Source organism: Equus przewalskii, chromosome 10 (genome assembly GCF_037783145.1).
Source record: "Equus przewalskii isolate Varuska chromosome 10, EquPr2, whole genome shotgun sequence".
NCBI classification, from domain to species: domain Eukaryota; kingdom Metazoa; phylum Chordata; class Mammalia; order Perissodactyla; family Equidae; genus Equus; species Equus przewalskii.
In genome coordinates this window covers 22,598,400-22,622,792 of record NC_091840.1, presented here as the reverse complement: position 1 = coordinate 22,622,792, position 24,393 = coordinate 22,598,400, and the positions used below count along the sequence as shown (strand labels likewise).

Here is a 24,393-nt window from a genome sequence, read left to right as displayed (position 1 = left end):
TCTCCACTGCCAACAAAATTAAGTCCAAACACAGAAACAAAGAATTTAAAAGACCTTTCAATATCTGACCCCAACTTATCTTTGTAATGTTGATTTTGAATGTTCAGATATCTTTAGCCAAACTAAACAACTTCTAAGTATTCTTGCTTTTATTATTTCTACTGCCTAAAAGGTCTTTCCCCAACTTCGCCACAGGTCTAAATCCTACACGTCCTTTAAGGCCAAACTAATATGCCATTTCCCCCACACTATGCTTTCCTTGATTCTCACAGCTGCAAAATAATTTGTTCCTCCTTTCTCTGAGTTACTTATAAACTTATCTCCTCTCCCATTTGGACATGTAAGCTATCTGAGAGCAGAAGCGACACAGGTTTGTTTTTTTAAACTCAATGTCCCCTATGACACTGTAACCTGGTCTGTAAGACCAGAGGTTGTGTGGTTTTAAAACAGAAATTGGTGGGGGGGGTCTCACAGTAGATCTACTAATCTTGGTGTGGGGACTGGAAATATGCATTAAAAAACATGTTCTCTAGGTAAATTTTATTCATAATGGAGTTTGAGAACCAATGCTCTAGAGTCTGATACAGTGCTCTGCATAAGGTGCATACCCAATAAATACTTAGTACACGAATATGGCACTGCATGAGCCTCCTGAATGGACCACAGTGTATGTGACCTCGATTTTATACTATAACCTGTTGATAGATTAATTATCCCCTAGCACTAAAACCCTTGTTCAGAAACTTTCCATGATTTCATTTTGCTTACAGAATAAAGTCCAAAATCCTTAGTGAAGCATTCAAAGGCCTGTTTAGAACCTGCTCTGAGCCTATCTGATCATTTCATTTCTCACTAGTCTTCTGGAATCATCCTTTTCTCTAGACTAGAAGCTTGATACTCAAAGTGAGGACCTTGGATCAGCAGTTCCAGCATCCCCTGGGAGCCTATTAGAAATGTAGTCTCTTAAGGCCCCACCTCAGACCTAGTGGATCAGAATTTGCATTTTAACAAGATACTCAAGGATTCTTATACACATTAAAGTTCGAGAAGCACAGCAGCAATGTAATCACAGTTCTCCAAGTTTCTTTTTCAGTCTTTCCCATACCTAAAATGAATGCCCTTTCCCCATATCAACATTGTATTTAAACTTCCAGATGTTGTTTAAATGCCATTTCTTCCATGCAGTCTACCTTGATACTCTAAACTAGAAACAAATTCTCCTGTTTCTGAGCTCTCTCATACACCTACCTCATTCTACTTTATATTTATCACGATGTCATTAACCTGTACAGATTTACCTTTATATAGCCAATGTGTTCATAAAACGTTACGTGCAAAACCAATAATGTTGGGGACCGGCCCTGTGGCTGAGTGGTTAAGTTCTCATGCTCTGCTTTGGCGGCCCAGGGTTTCGCCAGTTCGGATCCTGGGCGCCGACACGGCACCGCTCCTCAGGCCATGCTGAGGCAGCATCCCATATGCCACAACTAGGACCCACAACTAAAAAAATACACAACTATGTACTGGGGGGGCTTTGGGTAGAAAAAGGAAAAATAAAATCTTTAAAAAACAAAACAAAACAAAAACCAATAATGTTGTCCCACTGACTTACATTATACATTCAGAGATGTTTACCTTCATTTTTCATTGATTTTCAGTTGTCAGTGACTAGCAATGCCTGAACTGTTAATACAGGCAGAAGATATTAAAGATCTGGAGAGAAAAACTTGAATATACTTGAGGAACTGGCTTACAGTATCCTGAAGTTTTTGTAAAGTGAATAAACCTTCTGTAATGCGAATAATCTCCCATTTTAGTCTTGTGAATTCCAGTCTTACAATATGGATCAGGTTTCTTAGACACACAACTTAGATTGCCGCTTAAAAAACTATCAAGAATCTTCATAGGCTCCAGCAATATTTTATTTCTTAAGCCAAGTGGTTGGTCCATGGATGCTTGTTTTGTTACTATTCTTTAAACTATACATGTAACTATATTTGCCTTTTTGTATGTATGATAAATTTCATAATAAAAAATGTTAAAGCCTTCCTGAGTAAATTTTTTATAATTAAACTCATGGAGCAAAGAACATACCAAACCACAAATTGCTGATAAAGGTAATTGCAAAACATTCCCATGGGGGGAAAAAAAGATGTCTAAATTAAATCTAACCCATGAAAATTAGATTAAACTGAACTTCTTTCTAAAGGAGCTACTCTGGGGTACAATTGCTCCCATCTTTGCCTATGTTCTGGAGGCCTCTTAGGAAGATGACACACACTAACAAACACACACCCCCCAGAGAGAATTTTGTAGGCTGAAGAGAACAAAGCCTTGGCTCACTGGGGCTGATGCACATGGTTTCATTTCCTGGGGTGATGGTTATCACATGAAAGGCTTGCACTCCAGAGTAGACATTTTTGGTTTCACCTGAGACACTGCAAAAACAATGGGTCTTGGAAAGGATCCAACATCTAAATCCTTCAGGGGCAATAGCAGTCTCAGCCAACTGTGCCTCAGTTTGTTTTTACAGGCACATAAAATGCTCAGTTGGAGAGAAGAACCTATCAAAGATGGCAAACAGAACAGGCAACTTGGATGTCTTGGATAGCATGTTAGTAGGAATTTCCCAGTTGTAAAAAGGGGTTCTGAATTACCACCCTGAACTATGAGATCTCAGAATCCAATTCAAAGAAGGGCAAAGTTTGGGATAAAGCCTCAAGTTTGCAAGGGATATTGTGAGAAGGGACAAAACAAGATAGAGACTGTTAAACAGGAAAGACACAAAAGGGCGATGTGTTTAAGTGTTTTACAAGGATTGGGGGTCATAACCATGAAATCCTCAGCACATGCAAAAGTCAACTGGATAACAAAGAAGCTTAATCATCTTAATGTGGCATTTTAATGATGCCACTGATTTGCTATGCCAATTCAGAGATAATGAGGCCCTAATGCTACAGATGTTCAGCCAGGCTAAAAGAAAGGGGGGGTGGGCTTTTCTAGCATGCCATTTTCTAACTATCCAATTAAACAAATTGTGAAAGCATCTAAATAGTTTACCAGGTTTTGACAGCTGTTAATAGGATTTAGAAGCTTGAAGCACTAAAGAGCAAAATGGGAGATACATGTATTGTAGGTATTTAGTCTACAGAATTTGTTGCTATCATCCAATATAGCAGGAACAGATTAACTAGAACAATTTTCCTTATAAAATTAACGTCTCTACTCCTTTTCCACAATGGCCTCTTTTTCAAGAATACTGAAATTATGGGTCATTTTCATCTTCTAATTTACATTTTATGTGTAAAGTGAGGAGGGAGAAAAACCAATGATATTTTGAGAAGTAAAGAATAAGAAGTTCCAGTATTTGCTAACCAGTAAAATTATAAAGCTTCAATGAAAACAAAACTTTCGGTCATTGATTTAGTATACGATCCATTATGCTTTCATTCTTCTCTTCTTTTAAAATTTAAAGTGATAGACATCTGGTATTTTTTAAATACCTATTTTAAAATTAATAAAAAAACTGGAAAAGGTGACTCAGACTAATAAGAGATAAAATATCAATGGCAGTGAAATAAGAGATAGCAGTTTGGATACTAGTTGGTTTGGTTTAAGTTCTCACTAAAACATATTCTTATCAGACTTTTAAATTTTCCCTCAAAGAATCTAAACTAGAAATTAGTAAATTATATCACTTCAAATTCAAGAGCTTTAGCACAAAAACATGAAGAAAGTTTTAGTTGCAAAGGAACCAACTTCAATTTTACTAATGAGATTAATCTTTGCCTTATTATCTATCAAATAGCTCATTCACTGCCATAATAATAAAAATAATTTTGTTTAATAATTTCAGTGCAGTTCTTTGCTTCCCCATTAGAACAAGAGATTTATTACTTTTAACTACAGGAATATAGTACATATCAGCAGTAGGCAAGGGTCCAGCTGCTCGGTTGGGCTATGCTCTTCAGATATCATAGGGCCAGGTGAATTCTTTATCTAGAGTTGTGAGGACTGAAGAACACGATGCGTGAAAGTTCATTCTAAATTATAAAGCAGTATACAAATATAAAGTATTTTTTCATTTCTGTCTATTGTAATTATGAACTTTTTCTGTTGATTATTTAACCTATGTAGTATTATATTACTTCATATTTATATTTCTGAGAAATAACCACTATCCATTGAAAAATAACCAATGAAAATACATTTAAAGAGGTTGAGGTTTTAGATGTTGCCTGAACATACTAGAGATAGACTAAAGCATGCACCTGGCAGACATTTCATTTAGAAATCCAGAAGAAAAAACTTTCTTTTCATTCATAATTCCTTTGTATAGAATATCCACTGTATCTTTCTTAACATAATTCAATAATAAAATTTAAAGCATATTAAAATATAATTCTCAGAAAAATTCAAAACACATCATCCAAATATAATTAAATTGGCTAAAAACATTCTGTCACAACATCAAACTCAGAATCACAGGTAAGGGAAAGAATGAAAATGGCTATAGTCTATATCCAGAGCAGAAGTAGTTCTTGGTATACACAGTATGTGTTGTGTTATATGACAGTTAACATGTTTGTTTCCCATATAGACTAGGAGTATCTTCAAGGCAGAGGCCAGGTTTTAATAATATTTGTGTCCCCAGAACCTTTCAGAGAGCCCACTTACTATAGGCATTGAATGAATGAACAAATGAATAAATGAATTCATTCCTTGGGCAGCCTGAACAAATTTAATGATAATAAGAAGGCCAGGTAGGGAAGAAGTAATAAGTCTATTTGCTGTACCACTCCCCACTTGTCTACAACTTCCTGAAGCTGACCTGTAGCATGCAGAGTTTCTCCTCATGCTCCATCAGAGAAAAGCCCAAGTCCCACAGTGATGACCAGTTCTCCAGTTGACTTCTTTGCCCACTGTGGTCTGGCTTCTGCCCCTCCTATTCCACCACTTAGCAACAGGATGCCACTGACCAGTCCCTGCTTCTTGAACCTCTTCCCTGAGCTCTATTCACACCTGGTTCTTTTCCTACATCACTTACTTATTTCCTCTGTTTACTCCTCTTTCTCTGTCTCCTAGTTGTGAATGGTCTTCAGGGGCCTATTTCTTGACCCTTCTTTTTTTTTCACTTGACATATTCTCTTGATCCAACTTTTTGTTGTTGATGACTCCCAAATCTGTATTTCCAGCCTAGTCCTCCCTGCTGAAACCAAGAGATACTTCCAATCACTTCTTGGATTTCTTAAACTTGTTTCACACGCAACAAGTTTCAACCTAGCTCATTATTTCTCTCCTTTTTGCTTCCTTTCTAAGTCTGCTCCTCTTATGGCATTCCCCACTTTCCCCTCTACATACATAGTGGCTGCTTAATGTCAATGTCTATAAATTATTCCATTTGCACTCTTAACATTTAGCAATGTGCTTGGCACACGCTTCAGCAGCTGCTTACCAAATGAACAAAAAGAAGAAAGGAAAGAAGGCAAGAAGGAAGGAAGGCATGAAAAATTACTGTGTTCTTTGCTTCAAGTACAAAATTAAGGTTGGAGATGTCTTAAAAAAATTGCACAGATTGTAATTTTGCCTAAGGCTAGCATATTAGGTCACAGCAGAGGAACACAATAAATTGTAATTCTAACTTAAGGTATATCAACCAGACCCTAAGGGTGTAAAGGATTCTTGGAAGAGAGGGAAATGAGTATAAGGATTGAGTATGAGAAGATTCATGCTCTTTTTAAGATTAAATTAATTAAAACAAAACATGTACAAAATAATATAAAATTTACCATCTGCTACATATTATTTGGACTTTTTTTCCTCTCTGCTTCCTCCATTCTCCTCTCTCTGCTTTTCAAATAGTGGAATCAGAGCACTGAGAAACATGGAGGAAACTCAGCACTGACTTGTCCTAGGTTAATGTACAACATTAAAAGCACATAAGGGAATAAGCTATCTTGTCACTGGAACATGCTTGTCCCTGGGGGAAAAGTACAACAACTGCTTAACAGCTGCCCAGTAACATACTTCAAGGCTGCAAGCAAAGATGCATCCTAGCTCGACCAGAACCTGTGCAGGAAATATTGTCTGGCAGAATAAAACTAGGATGGAATCTAGCCAAGAAACTAGAGTACACGCCCATTTCTACTTCAAAAGGCAACTTCTAATGATCACAAAGCCAGCCGCGGTGGTCTAGTAGCTAAGATTCAGCACTCTCACCACTGTGGCCCAGGTTCGTGACCTGGTCAGGGAACTGCACCACCCGTTAGTCAGTTGTTATACTGTGGTGGCTGTGTGTTGCTGTGCTGCTAAAAGCTATGCCACCGATATTTCAATCGATATTTCAAGCTATGACATTGACATGTCACCCATGGTGGACAAGGTTCAGCAGAGCTTCCAGACTAAGAAAGACTAAGAGGAAGGAACTGGCCAGTAACTTTTGAAAAATTTGGCCATGAAAACCCTATGAAGAACAGTGGAGCATGCTGGAAGATGAGAGGGATGCAGGGTTCCGCTGGTCACTAGGAGTCAGAATCAACTTGACGGCACTAACAACAAATGATCACAAATAGAGAGGTTTCTACTAATAGTATTCCAAATTGCACATCAGAATGGGTATTGATAATTATAAGGAAGGGACAATGTGGTATTTCATTCTCATTCTGTCCACTGAAAATAGATTTGAATGTCTTTTTGTTTTTTTAAGTTCTGATGAAAGAGCAAAGGCTTTGGAGTGAGACAGAGTCTAAGTTCAAGTTGTACTAACTAGCTATATGATCTCAGCAAGTCACTAGATTTCTGTGAATTTTCTCATTTTGCAATGATGGTAATATCTACACCTAACAGGGTTGTTACAGCAATTAAATTAGGCAAAATAATGCACAGAAAGACCTAACGTGGTAGCTGACACACAATATCCTCATGACCTTGGGTTAGGCAAAGATTGCCTAGATATGATACCAAACATGATGCATAAATGAAAGTATCTTACAACTCAATAATAACACAAATAACCCAATTAACAAATGTGAAAAAGATGCGAATTGACATTTCACCAAAGAAATTATACAAATGAACAACAGGAAAATGAAAAGATGCTCAGCATCATTAGTTATTAGAGAAATGCAAATTAAAACCACTTCACACCCACTAGAATGGCTAGCATCAAAAAGACAGAGAACAGTGAGTGTTGGTGAGAACGTGGAGAAAATGGAACCCTAATATGTTGCTAGTGGGAACGTCAAATGGTGCAGCCATTTGGACAAAAGTTTAGCAGTATAGTAGGCAGCCTTCTAAAATGGCTCCCAATGATCCCTGACTCCTAGTATTCATATCATTGTAGGCTGGCCCTAGATGATTTGCTTCTAATTAAAAGAACATAGTAAAAGTGATAGAAAATCACTCCTATCATGAGATTATAAAAGACTGTGACTTTCATCTTCTTCTCATTTTCTCTCTCTGGTGCTTCGCATGTGCTCTTTTGATGAAGTGGAAGAAACTAGAGAGTCCACATGGCAAGGAACTGAAGGTAGTTTCCAGCCAACTAACAGTCAGGAAATGAGGCCCTTAGTCCAACAACCCTCAAGGAACTGAATTCTGACAATCACATGAGTGAGTTTGCAAGTTGAACCTTCCCTACTCAAGCCTTCAGATGAGACCACAGTCCATGTCAATGACTTGATTGCAGCCTTGTGAGAGACTCTGAAGCAGAGGACTCAGATAAGCTGTGCCTGTATTCCTGAGATAACAAATTTGTATTGTCTTAAGCTGCTAAGGTTTGCGGTAATTTGTTATAGAGTAATCGATAACTAATATAAATAATTTCTTATAAAATTAAACATAATTTACCACACAACCCAGCAATTTCACTCCTAGGTATTTACCTAAAAGAAATGAAAACATATGTTCATACAAAGACTTGTACACAAATATTCACAGCAGGATTATTCCTAACAGCCCAAAAATGGAAACAGATGGTGAATCAGAATGTCATCAATTGGTGAATTGATTAAAAAAATGTACTTTATCAATACAATAGAATACTATTCAGAAACAAAGAGAAACAAGTATTGATACATACAATAACATGGATAAACTTAAAAAATATTATGCTAAGTGAAAGAAACCAGAAGCAAAAGACTACATATTGTATTATTCCTTTTATATGAGACATCCAGAAATGGTAAATCTAGAGAGACAGAAATCAGATTAGTGATTGGCTGGGGCTGGGGGTAAGAATGGGAATTGACTAAAAACAGGTACAAGAGATTTTTTAGGGTCACAGAAATGTTCTAAAACAAAGTGCTAGTTGCACAACTCTGTACATTTACTAAAAATCATTGAATTGAACACTTAAAGGTATGTAAATTATAACCAGACTAAAGCTGTTTTTTAAAAAAGAACTTTATAAGGATTTTTAAAAAACAAAAAACCAACAACTGATGGCTAGCTACACTAATACTGACCCTGTCTCAGGAGTGGAGAGTTTAGCTACTCATTCACAAACTATTACAAGCAGCATTGTGACAAGTGTAGATTTTGAACTATGATTAATCCTCATAAGACTATCTTTAACTCCCTTTGTTTCTGTGCAACTAATTTCATGCCCTTTGCAAAGAAATTATTAAGTGTTGAGTTAAAAAACACAAGGTACATCTGCGACTTGGCAATAGAAAAGGAGGCTAAAACAAACAACAGTTGGCCTCATAAGACATCTCCCATATTAATTAATTTATTATCAACTTTATTTGATAGGTAACTACTGACTTTTGGTCTTTATAAATTGTGTTAAAATCTATAAAGATACAGGTTTTCTAATTGTATTACTTCTTTGTCATATTTTGTGCTTTTACGTCTTTTTATGTTTCATTTTCAGTTCTGTTAATAATTTAGTGTGCTTTACTAGGCTATGATTATTAATTAATTAACAAGCACTATCCTGACTACAAGTCAGCAGTGTTTGTATGAAGCATATGAGGAAGCTCTCTGAGGGTTCACTCAGGGGTGTGAGAGTTTAGTTTTCCCATAAGAAAATAAGACAATAAAGAATTATCTTGTCTATATAGCCTCAGAGAGAGAACTAACACAACTCAAAGGGCTAGAACCAGAAAATCAAGATGATGATGAGTAAGGAATAGTTCATATAAAAATGCCAGAAATAGTTCTGGGCTCCAAGCAACGAAGACAGGTAATACAGGTACATTAGTTGTGTCCAAGTTTTGGTGGATGAAAAGTATGGCCATAAGCCTAGACTGACCTAAGAGAAGCTAATAAAGAGCCTTTCCTGGGGCCGCTCCATGGCCGAGTGGTTAAGTTCGTGCGCTCCGCTGCAGCGGCCCAGGGTTCAGATCCTGGGTGCCGACATGGCACCGCTCGTCAGGCCACGTTGAGGTGGCATCCCACATCCCACAACTAGAAGGACCTGCAACTAAGATATACAACTGTGTACAGGGCGAGGTTTGGGGAGATAAAGCAGAAAAAAAAAAAAAGATTGGCAACAGTTGTTAACCCAGGTGCCAATCCTTAAAAAAAGTAAAAAAGAAATGGTGAGTTGTGGGAAAAAAAAAAAAGAGCCTTTCCTACATTCTCTAGGGCTGCTATAAACTTCCTGGAGGGGTAACAAAGGCATGACTGGGATTTCTGCTTCTGTAGACACAGGTGCAGAAAAGGCTGGTTCTAACAAATCTTGTGAATGTTTTTAATGCCACCAGACTGACTAATATAGCGAAATATCTACTACAATCCCATTTTTACTTATTTGGTTGACATAATTAACAAATCTATTAAGGGTAAGGTCACAAGTTACTTTTAATTATTAAACCATGGGTCTCCATATGCTACTGTTTAGACAGCATTACCCACTGCAGAATATACTTTTCAAGACTGTCATTCCTGCAACCTCAAATCTAGATCCACTTGCAGTCAGTTTAAAAGCAGATTCCAACCAGGCAGCGGAATGAGAAAACATCTGGACCTACCAGTCAGAATGAGAAAGGTCACATGTTAAATCCAGATAATCTTGTTTATTGGTGTTTGAAGGTTATACACCAAGGGCTGGATTACCAGGGTCTTCCTTTAGGCCTGGCTCTGACATCTTCATTCATCTGCTGTGTGTGACACTTTAAAGTCCAAACATTTAAAATACTGTGTTGTCAGTCACTTCCAAATGTAATCTTCCTAATTCTAAGCCTGAATACTATGTCAACCTATCACTAGTCTGCTGAGTATTAGCTGCTGGAAGAAACCACATAACAGAATGGTCAGGGGCAGATGATGTCTATTCTTTTACAAACTGTTTTCCAAATTGCCATCCAGCATTTTTCTACAGATGAAGCATCTGCAACTTTCCCTATCCAAATTAAGAAAAAGGAAAGGCCTTTGAATAAGCAAGGAATAAAATTAAAAGATCACCCCAGGATAGTTCAGGGTGGTGATGAAGAAAGGAATATTGTGCCTATTTCATGATTTTTCATAATTAGTATATATTATTTGATATACATTCAGAACTGAATCAAAATTGTTTATGTTGGAAGCAATTCTGCCGTCCCTTACATATGAAACTATTGCAAAAACAGCAAAATCAAGAAGCCTTAAGACCTTATACACTTTGGTCAGGGCTTTTTAATCTTTTCTGGGTTGTGGAGCTCTTTGAGAACTATACCCTTTACCTAAAAAAATGTACACATGCCCATAAACACAAAATTTCACATAGTTTTGAGAGGTTCCTCAAACCCTGAGATCTCAGGTTGAGAATCTTTGTATTAGGCCTTTAAATAGGCTCAGGCTTAAACTGAAGACTCTTCCATGCTACACTTTATATACTTTATACGACAGTGGACAGCCTTCCAATTTTTTGCTCAAGTACTCTCAAAAGAATTTTGAAAAATTATGTTTCTCCCTTATATATAGTGGACATTCTGTGAATATTAAGATCACATTGACAATTTTTCACCATGATTAAAAAAAAAATTTTTTTTAAAGATTGGCACCTGAGCTAACAACTGTTGCCAATCTTCTTTTTTTCTTTTTTTCTTTCTGCTTTTTCTCCCCAAATCCCCCCAGTATATAGTTGTCTATTTTAGTTGTGGGTCCTTCTAGTTCTGGTACATGGGATGCCGCCTCAATCTGGCCTGATGAGCGGTGCCATGTCCGTGCCCAGGATCCGAACCAGCAAAACCCTGGGCCCCCGTAGCAGAGTGCACAAACTTAATCACTCGGCCACAGGGCCGGCCCCCAAAAAATTTTTAAACAAAAGCACACTTTTTGTTTATTGTAAATAATGATGGTTAAAACTGTTATTGCTGCCTTTCAAATGTATCTAATGGAATATAAGTACTAGTGATTTGATTTACTCCATTAGAAATTTAAAAATACATAAATTTTTTTTAAAAGTCAGAAATTGTCTCCCTGAACTTCTATTTGCATTTTGCTTTCCCCACAGAATTTCGTCCTTTTGTACTATTCCTTTATGCTTGAGTTTCCTATTGCTCATCCTATCATGTGTCTCTACAACAACATCTATATGTACATATATAAATAAAATATTTTTATTAGCATGAAGTGCTATGTGTTAAAAAATTTCTTCTAGATCAAGTTATCACTACAATTATTAGCACACAATTGATGAAAACAATATAGGTATATTACAAATCTTGATCAATAATTGTTAAGCATAAATAGAAAAATTTGTTGGGAACGTATCTTTTAATAAGATGGATCGAGGAGATGCATTCATGAAAGTTTGATTAAAGAAATTATCTAGGGGCCGGCCCAGTGGCACAGGGGTTAAGTTCGCACATTCCGCTTCTTGGCGGCCTGGGGTTCGCCGGTTCGGATCCTGGGTGCTGACATGGAACTGACTGGCAAAAACGTCATGATGTGGTAGGTGTCCCACGTATATAGTACAGGAAATGGGCAAGGATGTTAGCTCAGGGCCAGTCTTCCTCAGCAAAAAGAGGAGGATTGGCAGTAGTTAGCTCAGGGCTGATCTTCCTCAAAAAAAAAAAAAGAAAAGAAATTATCTAATTGACCCTTTGTTTGGTGTCCTGGAAGTATTTACACCTTAGGGCAAAAAAGTAAGAATTGAGATGGGTGAAAGATGTGCCTTTCTTTTAGAAAGTAGAGAAGGATCATTGTAAAAGGGGAGATGGGAAAGAAGAACTTCAACTACAGCAGTCTTAAAGGGTAGATCATTTTTAGGAAAGAGAACATACTGTAGTTGAAGATTGGAAATTGATTCTCTTAAAATTATCCACACCTATGTAATCCTTGGAAAGTCTTCCCATATCCCAGTTTGAAGAATACTGCTAAAAAAGATCCCATTGTTAAAATGTGCTCACTTGCTCTTCTTCACTTTATTTAATTAACCAATAATTTTTTTGGTGAGCACTTGGAACAATGAGGGGGTAAACAAATAAGCAGATGGTTGGATGGAAAGGCATAAAGAGGGCCGGCCCAGTGGCGCAGCGGTTAAGTTCGCACGTTCCGCTTCGGCGGCCTGGGGGTTCACCAGTTTGGATCCCGGGTGTGGACATGGCACTGCTTGGCAAGCCATGCTGTGGTAGGCGTCCCATACATAAAGCAGAGGAAGATGGGCACGGACGTTAGCTCAGGGCCAGTCTTCCTCAGCAAAAAGAGGAGGATAGGCAGCAGATGATAGCTCAGAGCTAATCTTCCTCAGAAAAAAAAAAAGGAATAAAGAAAAATAAATAAATACTGAGCATTTACTGTATACTCCAAACTTTGGCATAAAAGAAGAATAAGACCCTGTCCTTGCCATGTCATCAACTCTCTGAGAGACAATAAAGTGCAGTAAGACCCTGCCACAATGCAACATCTATAAATTTGGATATAAATTGGATTGGTGATTGCCTACAACTGCCCACTCCTCCTCCCTTCTCTGACCAGCGCAAGCTAAAATTCTTATGGGATTTCGTAGGAAGTAATTGACTCATGATTTTTTGGGACTTTGAAGTAATTGACTCACGATTATTTAGGACTTTTTAAGTTTAATGTATGGTCAGTTGTGTCTGGTCTAAACTTCACTGTTGTTGCTTTGTGCTTTTTGTAATAGTAAGTACTGAAAAACTCCCATATTTCATTAGTTTCACAATAATGTGACCCTCATATTTTAAAGACAAAATTTCTAGATTCTGGGGCTGGCCCCGTGGTCGAGTGGTTAAGTTCATGCACTCTGCTTCGGTGGCCCAGGGTTTCGCCAGTTCGAATCCTGGGCACTGACATGGCACTGCTCGTCAAGCCATGCTGAGAAGGGCGTCCCACATGCCACAAGTGGAAGGACCCACAGCTAAGGATACACAACTATGTACCGGGGGGCTTTGGAGAGAAGGGAAAAATAAAATCTTTAAAAAAAAAATTTCTGGATCCTAGTTGTGGAGAGATCTCATGTACTCTTCTCATCTCCAACACTATTCTCCTTTGTGCAAATTAAAAAAAAAACAGCCCCTCTGACAAATTATGAAAAACGATAACCTTCATTTAGTTCTCACTCCAGAATTATGCTGGTAAATGCTTAAAAACCAACTCAGAGTGAGGGAAGGGCTTATTTGTAGCATTTGCTGATGTCAGTGGTATAAATACCATGGCCCATTTCAAGCTACCAACGTGAAGTCAGCTGGCTCACAAAATTCCTGAAAATATAACAAGCAATTATGTATGAGCTGACTCTGGCACACCATGGAGATTCCTCACTTAGCCCTTAGCAGGGTGCCTTCATGTGGTTACCAAACCATACCAGAGTACACAATGACCCGGGTCGCCATGCCTGGTGCCAAACTTAGTTGGCAAGACCACATGCTATGAGAGTTAGCAGGCACATACGGGTGTTTCACACATACTCCTAATCAACTGGACTAGAATTTACATTTTATTTCACACTTGTCTTGCTTCCACTCCGAGAAGGCATCAGCACTATTGCTCTACAGTTAAAGAAAAGCAAAAGGAAAGGGGAAGAGTCTCAGAGGACCCACTAAGGACAGGGAGGAGATCCATTTTTCTTTCAATCATTACAACTGTCCATTCATCTTTTGCAGATGCCAAATATCTTCCTATAAGTTCCTTTTAGTTCACTGTGCTGCATAGCTTGGTTAAAAAAAAAAATCCAGAGATGTTTTTGCTAAAAAGATTCAAGGAGAGGTGTCTGGGTTTTATCACCAGCAGAATTTACCCGTTTGACACAATAGAAGCCGTCAAGCCTCTCTGCCCATTGTGAGCACTTACAGAAATCCCCTGTGAGTGAACTTCTGCAGCAAAGCACTGCTGATTTTGTAAGATAACCCCTGCATCCCATGAGCGACAGGTCTTGATCTGGGCTTGAGAGATGTAATATTTTGATAAAAAACGGCACTTCCTTTTGAAGCATATATTTGCGTGTGCTGAGCAGTACCACTGGAACCTCAGTGAGCGCCTCGGCGAGGCTGACTCGGTCTCTCCCAGCTCGCTCCAGCCATAGACCCCTCCTTCACACATCTAAATGTAGCAGTAATTAGCATCCATAAACCACAAATGTGGCTTGCTTTTTTTCTTCCCCCTTTCAGAAGCATCAAAGTAGTTTGTATTTCTCATGAGCGCAGAAAGTCGTACACCTCAAAAGAGACTGAGACTCTGACATGGAAAGCTACTGAAGATGGGAGCTGTACCTCCTAAGGGAGGAAGAATGATTTTTTTCAGCAAACTTTCTAATTAAAGTTCTTGTTTTTGATCTAAGCATCACACAAGGTATCACAATAGAGAAAATTGAAGGCCTTTCAAAAAATTATCGAATTCAACTTTTCTCATGGGATCCGGCATGATTCTCTTTTACAACAGAGATAATTAAATAAATAAACCAATTGATCACCAGTGTACAATTAATTAAAAAGAAATCTATTTCATGATGAGTACCAGGTATATTTGATATTCAGTTGTAAAGATTTGTGAGATGAAGGGTGTAGTGCCTTGAGTTGTCCCCCCAAAATTCATGTCTGCCAGGAACCACAGAACATGACTTTTGTACATGTAATTAGTTACGATGAGGTCACACTGGATTAGGGTGGGCCCTTAATCCAATGACTGTTGTCCTTATAAGAAGAGGAGAAGATAGACAGAGAGACACACAGGCAAGACAGCTATGTGACAAGAGAGACAGAGGTTGGAGTGATGTAGTTTACAAGCCAAGGAATACCAAGGATTGCTGGGAGTCACCAGAAGCTAGAAGGAGGCAAGAAAGGATTCTTCCCTAGAGCTTTTAGAGGGAGCATGGCCGTGCTGACACCTTGATTTGGGCCTTCTAGCCCTTAGAACTGTGAGAGAAGAAATTCCTGTTGTTGTAAGCCACCTCGTTTGTGGTAATGTATTATAGAACCTCTAGGAAAACTAATACAAAGGGTAAATGTGCAACTTAAGCAGGGTAAAAGCTGATGCTGATGGATATTGAGTATATTATGTACTTTTTGCCCCATAGCAGCTCAAGAACAAACTGCTAGTGTAAGTACAAAGAGATGGGGATTGTTAGGGAGCTGCTGAAAAATGGGGGCCAGTAGAGTGTTAAATGCAGGGAGTTGGTAACCAAATTTATATTCCCTAATTATTCAAAGAGGAAAAGTAATGCCACCAGCATATGCAAGCAGAATCACAACCTCAGAACATACATGCTCATAACAGAATCTTTCCTTCCATATTCTAAGTGGGATACGACAAGATGGGGACCCAATTTCAGAGGAAGACAAACTGAAATGAAAAGCTGTGAGGTTCCACCTCAGTCATTCTGTCCCTAACTGCATTTCTTTGTCATAGAGCCTTGCTGGGATAATATCCACCATCTCCTGTCTCATCTCTACCTAGTTATAATCCTGGGTACACTACTGTTAAACACGTCTGACAGTCCTGATATCCAGAGGCTTTTATTTTATCGTGATCCTCTGTGAACACAGGCCAGATACAAGCAATAGGGAAATTCTTTCTCACAATATGTTATAAATATTGCTTTAGGTTCTGCTTTTGACATTACGGTATTTCAATGACATTTTAGGTCCAAAAAGAAGGTCTCAATATCCTTTAGATTCAGTGAAGTACCCATGATATTCCCAACACTAAACAAAAATAAAGACTTGGGGATCCCTGGGTTATTTCCTACTGCTCAAGATCAGTCTGACAACAGTTGCAGTTGGTTACCATTAAGAAGGGAAATGATCACTGCTCACAGGAGTCAAGGACCAGGCTGGAAAAAGAACCCTGAACCTCTTCATTTCTTGTGCTTTTCAATTCAGGTGGATTATATCACTTCATAGGTAGGTATTTTTAGAAAGATGTAAATGTGGGCTACTAAGGCTCTTTTTTTTCAAAAAGTTTATAATGTAACGGGGTGAAAGTTTGTCATGCACAAACAATTCCAGGTAGGGTATAATTAGGTGCTTAAACAAGTACTAATCAAACACACTCCAAAAACCCAGCTCTAAGACTACACTTGGGGGAAGCTGGGGTAGTACAAGGAGGCCTCGTGGAGGAAATAAACTTGAGTTGATGTAAATATATCCAGTGCATTAGTCTATTAGATGTAAATTTTCAGGAAGAAAGGAGGAATCAATCAAGTGGTAACACAACATTTAATCCACATATGGTTTTATTTGTGATCAGTTAATATATGCAAATTGTAGTGGTACAGAGCTATACTCACTATATACGTGTGTGATAAACAGAGCTCTTAGTGATGTATGTTTTTCTAATTTAAAAAATATTAGTGTTAGAGTCCCCATTGATGCCCTTTTGAAATGATTATATGAACACCGTTCCTTTCAAGGACCAGAAGCTTTCTTAACTCATCACACAATAAACATACACACTAGGCCAGGAGTCAGCAAACTACGGCCTGCAGATGAAATCTGACCCACTGCCTGTTTTTGGAAATAAAGTTATTGGTACACAGCCACACGCATTCATTTATGTATCTTCTATGGCTGCTTTTCACTACAACAGCAGAGTTGAAAAGTTGCAGCAGAGATCATATAGCCCACAAGCCTAAAATATTTACTATCTGGCCCTTTACAGAAAAAATTTGGCAACTCTTGTGCTAGGCTCAGTATATATTGTAAAAAAAATGATCAAAATATCTGTGGGGTGGGAAACAAGTGAATTTATGCTAAACGTTAATACCTTTTAAAATTATTTTCCAAATATGTCATTTTGTTTCTCAAACAATTCTCTACAAGAGAACAATAACATAGTATTTCTAATTTTCTATAAAATAATTTTCTAAGAGCTGTTAGTGGCCATGCTGTGCTGGTGGCCCACATACTAAAAAATAGAGGAGTATGAGCACAGATGTTAGCTCAGGGCTAGCTGAGAGTGAATCTTCCTCAGGAAAAAAAAAGAAAAGAATAGGATCCTCTAAAGCATGCTTTAAAGTTATTTATAATCATTTTTATATTATAGCTAAATTTCCTAACTACCTTTAAAAATATAATCCTAATTCTAGTCTTAATGTTTCCCTGTGCTGCATATGGCAGAATTACCTTTTTATGCAATAGGTATTTCTTTTATCAGGCAATGGTACTTTTTAATTCTATTATTTTATATAATTCTGCATGTATAATTTGTATATACTCATCATATCAAATCTTTCTAAAAAGCAGGCGCCTGGTAACAACCTTTTCCAAAGGTATATGACCCAGATTAAGTGCCAAGATTAACAGAAGAGTAATCAGTTTGGAGCTTAATCATGAAATAACGGATTCATCTTTCAATACTAAACTTAGTCTATTCATTTCTAAGTCAGGCTTGGAGAAAAGAATCCCATTTCTTCTCTCTTTCCCAAATTATTTAGAATGATTGATTATATCTTCTAGTCTCTGCCAAGAACTGAATGACACTCCCAGACTCCTAACAACTGAGAAAAATATACAGATAACCCGTTAATCCACTGACATGTAGTTGGAAGTAAGGTGATAGAAATAGCATAGGCAGCTACAGCAGTCAAAGATAACTCAAACTGAGTGGACCACAGAGACTGAACCTCTTTTCTCCTTGGAAGCACTTGTGGAGCAGGGTCAAATGCAGAGGCCTGCAATCTATTGTATGGACTCCAGGATAAGTGCTGCACCACATAGGTTTTTACAATATTTGTTTTAAACTCCTATTGTTGGATGGAAGTGATTTGGTTTCTTGTTTACGTTTGAGTATTTCTGGTTTTTGTCCCCAATTACCTGAAAATATAAAACTCATAGGCCATTTCTGAACCCTGCGCAAATTCTAACATAAAATATAAATTCCCAGACCAAAAGTTGTATAGGGGTCATCATTTCAAACATGAACTTAATGGCATTACCTACCAGAACTCAGAAACCCTAACTCAGAAAAACACAAGCCAAAGGCACAGCTATCATTTGCCTCATTCTGAATGTGACTCCATGGATGTCACCTTCAAGAAGTTGCATAAAGCTGGTAGAACACCATACGCCTTTCCTCAGCACAAATGACCACATCCTGTGCCAGGCAGCATTTTTCAGTCTCTGTGGTTAAGAACTGGTACAAATTAATGTACAGCTAGGCAGAGCTGGAATGTTAGTTGAAGCTGTGATTTGAATCTCTGAAGTTTTAGACATAGAACTCTATTTCTTGGTCTCTTAGAAAAGAAAAGATCCCAAGAAACAATTCTTTTCTTTTTCTTTTCTTTCTTTAAGAAGCACATATATATACACATATAATTAATCTAAGGCATTCATTGAGTCACTTACTCAGCAAACATTTATTGCACACCTACTATGGGCCAAGTATTGTTCTAGGTGCTACAAATACCTAGCAGTGAAAAAGACAGCCCAAGCTCCTGGCTCAAGAAGGGTGGAGGGAGAGAGACAATAAACAAATAAAACTCCCAAATTATCTGTGGTGAGTGCCATGCAGAGAATTAAAATAGGGTAATGTGTTAAAATAGTGACTGGGTTGTCAGGGAAAATCTCTCTGAAGGAATGACACCTAAGATGAGATCTGAGCGACATTCATAAAGCAACAGTGATCAGATTTATCAACATAAATATTAGCATAAAATGTGTGCAATGTTAATATAAATATAGTACTCAAAATTCACCAAAAAAGCCTAGAAGTATTCCATAATGCTAATACAGACTATCTTTGAGTAACAGAATAGAGGTGGGTTTTTCTGTTTTCTTTCTACTTCTATGAACTTTCCAAACTGTGATAAAACACAAAAACATATTTGGTCTTTATCTCCAATTCCCTATACAGAGTTCCTAAAACCCTTGGAGTTTGCTGAGTGTTTTTTGTTATTCATAACAAGCCCTTTTCAATCACACCTGAGTTTATGCTACTGAGGTGACTTAGAGTGATACCCCTTGATAGCCTCAGTATGGGTTGGTCACCAGAAAGACCAAGTGATTAGAGAATTGGAACTTTCAGCCCCATCCACCAACCTCCAGGAAGGGGAGAGGGGATTGCAGATTGAGCTCTTTAAAAACTCTTGAACAATGAGATTCAGAGAGCTTCCGGTGAACACATGGAGGTGCTAGAAGGGTAGTGTGCCCAGAGAAGGCATGGAAGCTCCATGCCTTCCAACCCCAGACCTTGTCCCATGCATCGATTCCATTTGGCTTTCCCTGAATATTATCCTTTATAATAAACCGGCAATAGTAAGTAAAGCACTTTCCTAAGTTATGTGAATCATACTAGCAAATTATCAAACCTGAGGGGGATTTCTGGGAAACCCCTAAGTGGCCAAGCTGGGCTAAAGTGCAGGTAACCTGGGGACCTGGTACTTTCAACTGGTGTCTGAAGTGACGTTAGTCTTGTGGGACTGAGCCCTTAACCAGTGGATTCTGCACTAACTCTAGGAGTTAGTATCAGAATTGAATTGGTGGTGAGTTGGTATCTAGAGAATTGGTTGCTGGTGTTGGAAAACACCACAGAATTGGTATCATGAGTGGGACTTGCTAGAATAGTCCTGGCTCATAGAAACATGTGGTTTGGAATGAGAAAGGAAGAAAGAACAGGAGATGAGGAACCTCTGATTCCTGACCATGGAGCAGGAGCTGTCTGCGATCAGTTACTAAAGTGATGGATCCAATCCCTGGGGAGCTGGTTCACTGGATGCATAAGGAAATGCAAACTAATAAAAAAGTGAAATGTACAATCTCTTGGTTACTGTTATCTGTAATAGCTAAAATGAAATGAAAAGAGAGTTCTGGATCAGACCTTGATGATGGACCAGTTTCAGATTTTGGTTGGTTTTAGCTTCAGATATTAGGATCAAAGCTTCCCCTAAAAGGAAAAATTATGCTGGAGAGAGTACCTCCAAGATCTCTGCTCACCAAAAGGTAGTTCATGTTGGGGGGGAGGGCAAAACCATGAAACCAGGTGGTATAGTGTGGAAGAGCTGTCTTATTTTATGAATTAGTATCATCAGCTTCCTGAGAACCTTTATTAATATGGATCATGAGGGTGACTAATTTAGGGGCAGTGTCTTTGGTTTTGAATGCTACAGAACGGAAGAGCATGTTTGGGTTGACACAGGACCCACACCTCATATGGAACAATCACAGATAGTTACACATGATCCAGACTACAGCAGGTTTTTCCTGAGAGAAGAGCCAGGCTGGTGGACTGGATAAAAACCACTGTAAGGTTTATTTACCCGGAAAAAGAAGACTGTCCATTCCCTCTATAAATGCCAATGGAACACTCTAGATGGAGTAACTGATATGCTTTGTAGGTCAACCATATGGGACTGGCTTTATAAAAACCGAGATATTCACCCACAGAATATGCCTGTTATCTAGCTCATGGTAAATGCTATGACTTAAGGGGGTGTTCTAAGAATGTACATGCTGGACGTGGTATGGTAAAGTTGGTGCAGCCACTGGAAGAGATGACAATGGGGCTTGGAAAGAAGTACTTTATTATATTCACAAGCCCCATAGAGAGGGGTCACCACATGCTACACAGGGCCACTGGGGAAAGCACCAGTGTCAGTCAGGAGGCAGAAAAGAAGAGTGAAGAAAAATCTTAGGCCAGAGTCTTTATTGGAGTTTCCGAGAAAAGGCAAAGCAGGAAGGATAAACAGTTTAGGATTGGCTGGTTTGAATAATCCCAGCAGGCTTTGGGACATAAGAGTGGTCTCTAGTTGTCTGGTACTTGGCCCTGGGTGAATTCAAGAAGGGGAAATACTAGTTTAGAGTATGAGAGTTAGTTAATGAGATGGCTAATGGGTATAGAGTCTGGACTAGTTAATTTGCATATGAAAAGCATGGTCCTGGCCAAGCCCTTTACTATCTCTAAGAACTGGCTATCCCTGAGAGGGGCAGTCTTTCCTTGGGTCTGTAAGGCCCTCAAATGTCAAAGCATCAAAAATTCAGAAAATAAGAAAATATAGTTAATATAATTGGTCCTGTGATGAACAGATGCCAAAGAGACAAATATGGAATCTAAGAAAACATGGTTAGAACAGGGGCCCCTTTTGCGTGGGCATCCCATGTACCGTTACTCCTGCAAGATCAAGCAACAGTGCTAGAAGCCTTATTGAATCTGCGGTCTCAGCTTCCCCTATTGGGTCTTCACATGATAATAAAAACATTAGGTTAATGAACAAGAAAACAAGAAGAGGCAGAAGGATGAGTCAAGGGACTTATTCCAGCAAGGTGGAAAACTGTAAATGGTTATTAAGAAATAAGATGAATAGGGCCAGCCCCGGTGGCCTAGTAGTTGAGTTCTGCGCGTTCTGCTTCTGTGGCCCAAGTTTGGTTCTTGGGCGCAGACCTACACCACTTGTCTGTTAGCAGCCATGCAGTGGCAGCAGCTCACATACAAAAAAACAAAAAGGAGGAAGATTGGCAGCAGATGTTAGCTCAGGGTGAATCTTCCTCAGCAAAAAAAATAAAAAAAGAAAGAAAGAAAAAGAAATAAGATGAATAAAGGAAATATTGATAGGGCTAAAGCAAAGAAGAAAAAGAAAGGGGAGAGTCAAGAGATTTGTCTCAGCAGGGTGAAAATCTTTAGATGGTTATTAAGAAATGGGATAAATAAAATGGACATTGATGGGCTTGAAACAAAGGTCTTAATACAGCACTATGGAAGGTTGGGTGGACCCAAGGGACCTGCTGCTGATTCTCCCACCTTAAAGGGCCCCAAACAAGTCCACTCTATTCACTCCATTTGGAGGAATTTAAAAAGCCAGAAGGCAAAGATTACAATCTGAAATCGCCTAGGACAACAGGCAGATTAATCTTTGTCATGACAAAAGGGCCACAGTCCCTTGGCTCAGCTTCTCACTCATGACCCAAAGCCTTTTGCACATGAAGGGGTAAAATGGTCAGGGGGTGGAGAAGAAAAGTTTCTGAGACTCCCTGACATGAGTGCCTCATGCACTATGGTACCAAAACTTGTTAGTAAAGCCATAAAGGGGCTTCAATTAGACTGAGAGAGTATAGAAATATAGGGGTTGATAGGATTATGGTAGAAGTTTGGGTGAAAATTGGAATGTTTAAACAGACTTTATGTGAAAAAGTTGTATCTCCTTTACCTGAATATTTTGTGGGAATGGATATTATGTCTGACTGGGGAACACTTCTACCTAGTTCTATTAAATCAAAACCTGTTGATGAAGTTCTAATGGAGGTTACAGTTATGAATGTAAGGGTTGACAGATTAAGGTGAACATCTGGAGGAAAACTGGTATGTGTGAAGTGGTTGAGTTTCTTTTACATGAACATATTACGTGGACGGACATTGTGTCCGACTGGGAAACTTTCTGTAAAACAGAAGGCATGTAAATTGGTCCTTCAAGCAATATTAATCGGATATGCTGAATGGGAGTGGATAAGATTGCCCAAGTCCACACAGGGTAGAAGAGAAGCTGGAGTGCTGGTACAGACAAATTCTGTGCAATAGCGCTATGTGGAGTGTAGACTGGGTCTTACGGCAAGCCTGTGAGTGCTTCCCAGCGATGACTATTGGGACTATGGAATAGAGAATTTCCATTTCAGGGGCAATTATTAGTCTGCTACCTGACATTAATTGGAACTGCCCCTATGATTGCAGGACAAAAAAATTCTTAATATCTGAAATACTCATGATGTCTTAGGTGGTGTCAGAGAAATGCTCTAACGGGGAGGGCAATGCCCAGAAGAATTCCATAATAAAGTGGAAATAGTTTATAGAGGATTATGCTACCTGGGGAATGCAAGCAGGAGATACAGACAAGCAGGGAGCCTCTTCTCTCCTAGGACTGACTTTGGAACTGTGTGAAGAGCTGCCGGATTCTATCATTACTTGGACAGTGCCCTATAAACAGCTCTTGATAGACCAACAAAGAGGTGCTTGGGTTATGGATGGCAGTTCTAAGATACATGGACAATACCCTGTTTGGAAAATCACCCTTCTGATTGAAGAAGGTAAAAACAAATCAGCTTGGTAGGATGAATTACATGCTGTTTTCCTAGCAGTGATAGAAGAACTGAACAATGATAAAAGCCTCTATATTTTGGTTTTTACCTGACTCACGGATGATGGCCAATGGCCTGGCCATGTAGGCAGAAAGGCAATGGAAACTTGATCTATTAAGGGGATGACCAAATGCGGCATGGTCCTATGGAAATCACTACGGGAATTTGAGGGCTGCATTAAAGTAGGACATGTTGATGCCCAGGTTTGGAAGGTGATTGGAACCAAAAAGTGGATATCATGGTATACTCACTTGAGGTGGCCACATGGGTCCATGAAATGAGTAGACATTTAGGGACCGCAGTAAGGCAAAGGGCTGAATCTGGACATATTCCTTTTGCACGCTCTGAGGCTCAAAGTGCCAACAAGAACTTTTCTGTCAGCAAGAAAGACAGAAGCTGCAGGTGGCTATGGGGAAAATTCCTCAGGGGAAGGTTCCACACCTAAGCGGCAAGTGGATTACACTGAACCAATGCCAGTAGCTCCAGAGGGGCTACAAATGGGTTTTGATAGGATAACATTGACTCTGGATTAGGCTTTGCTTACCTGATGGTTGACGCAAATGGTCAGAGTACTATAAAACAACCAGAACAGAAGATATTGCACCAATTTGGACCACCAAGTCACATTTCTTCAGGCCAAGGAACATGCTTTACAGCCCATAATGTCAAACAATGGGCAGAGAGATACCTTCCTTAGAATAATAGTTTCATCGAGAACTGGAATAGGCAACTGAAACACTGGTTGTTTAAGACAGGGAGAGACGTGGGCATGAAGGGTTGGTTTACATGTCTTCAAGAGTGTGTGCTCACACTCAACACGAGAGGGGCTAAGGGAGTGTCCTCACTAAATAAATTCCTCTGTTTTTCTGGTGGATCTGGGGAAGACGGGATGGAGGAGGATGCTAGTATGACTGTGAAATTTTTCCCAAGGGGAGAGGACACTGGTATG

At 38.9% G+C, this 24,393-nt stretch overlaps 1 protein-coding gene across 10 annotated transcripts in view; it reads right to left on the bottom strand.

The window, feature by feature from the left end:
* The window catches only part of IKZF3 (IKAROS family zinc finger 3), an 87,352-nt gene that overhangs the window by 31,549 nt on the left and 31,410 nt on the right, over window positions 1–24,393 (bottom strand). Inside the window, exon 1 of one of the 10 annotated variants that reach the window (XM_070562079.1) lies at window positions 5,048–5,209. The exons of the other annotated variants lie outside the window; for them this stretch is intronic. The gene's annotated coding sequence lies outside the window, so the exon portion shown is untranslated. Of the gene's footprint in view, window positions 1–5,047; window positions 5,210–24,393 lie in introns of those variants that run through there. 10 annotated transcript variants of the gene reach the window in all.